The following is a 1,780-nucleotide window of genomic DNA, read 5'->3' on the forward strand; positions in this document are numbered from 1 at the left end:
TGTCTGTCCATATATATTTCCTTTCCACGGGACTCCTGGTTTGATATATGCGTGTTGCAGGATCCCCACTGCAACAAGCACCTGGACCCTGCTGTGCAGGCAGAGCTTTTTTACAACCAGCTGTTCAGGGAAATCCAGTGGATTTCTGTGCTGTTGCTGGGCTGAGGGACACTGAGGGACACTGCTGGTGGCCTGCTGACACTGCCTGGGCTGGGGAGTGAGCAGGGAGACTCTAAACACCAGGGGAGGTGACATGGGGCCACCCAAGGGGACTGAGCAGCCCAACCGTGGATGATTCTCCTGTCCCATCACAGAGGATGGTTCCTTGCTTTGGGATCTGTGACTCAGGAAGGCAATGAACTCCATGGGAAAAATTATTTCTGACTGACTTATGGCCCAGTGGCAACAACTTTATCTGCCCTGCAGCCATGCCAGGCATGGAGCTGGCCTGGGCAGGCAAGGTAGGACACCTGGAGGGATTCAATCCTTTCTCCAGCCATGGATCAACACCCACCCCAGCAAGGGTGGACAACCACTGCCACTGCCAGGGACATGCCCTCCAACCCCTCTGCAGCTCTTCCAGACACTCCTGGCTGGGGCAGGCTGAGAGAGTACGTGTCCAGCCACTGCTGGTATCTATTCCAGGACTGCAAAAGGTACAAATTTGCTTCAGTAACAGTGATCTTGGCAGACAACAGAGGCAGCTCCATCACTCTTTTTCATACATACATATTTTGGACTCCCACTGAGAGTTATTAGTTATTAAAAAGCAATCAAATGAGGCTGGCTTTGGAGTACTTTGTTAGCCATATGATATCAATTAAGCCCTAGTCTCCTGACTGCAAGGAATTGACGTTACCTCATGCACAAGCAGAATTAAATTCCTTCTCTCCCTCTCCCCCTCTTTGAAGCTGGTAATGTCAAATATCTCCCACATTCCCGGGGAAAATGTTGCAGCTATCCTGAGTATGTGGATGCTTTCAATTTGCAATTAATAGATCTGCATAGCAAATGCTTCTGCTGGAGGAGCAGCAGCAGTGAAGGAATCACTTGGCTGTCCAGTGTTAAATACCCTGGTGGTCAGTGCCCTGTCTGGCTGAGCAGCTGCCCACCAAGCCCAGGCAGCCCAGCTGGGATGTCATGCCCTTTGTTAACTCCCAGAGAAAGGGAGGGTTTTCTTCACTCACAAATAGTGGGCTGCCACTGACAGCAAACCTGCTCTTTCTCAGTGCTTTGCATAACCCAAGACAGGGCTAAGAAAGGAGTGGAAAGTTTCCACCCTCTCACACTGGAGTTCATACCCCAAATACCACACTTGAGATCAACTGGAAACCCCAACAGAAGGTTAAGGCTTGTATTGGCAATATTGATACTCTTTAGTCAGGTTTCTAAATCTCCCAAATAAGCCTCATTTAGATTTCACTGCAAATCTATTTGTTTGCTTAACAGGTATGACACGGCAATTCTTCTGTGATACTGAGAATCAGGATCATTCTCTGTGGTACCTCTGGGCTTGTCAAACTCTCTTGCACACACCACCAACCCAATCTGCCAAACTGACACATGACCCTACAAAGAGTGTTTTGGACACAAAGAAATTGCTTAAGTGAATTCTGTATTCCTTTCCAAGGTAATTTTATCTCTTTGTGGCTTGGTTTTATCAAGCTTGTCCATTTTAATGCAAATGCTGCAATTTAAAACTAAAAAAAGGGAGAATACTTTTGTCAGCCAAGTTGACAGAGGTTTAGTATTTATTTATGCAAATTACATATTCTGTCAG

The sequence above is a fragment of the Corvus brachyrhynchos genome, unplaced genomic scaffold, assembly GCF_000691975.1.
Source record: "Corvus brachyrhynchos isolate BGI_N302 unplaced genomic scaffold, ASM69197v1 scaffold221, whole genome shotgun sequence".
Lineage (NCBI taxonomy): Eukaryota > Metazoa > Chordata > Aves > Passeriformes > Corvidae > Corvus > Corvus brachyrhynchos.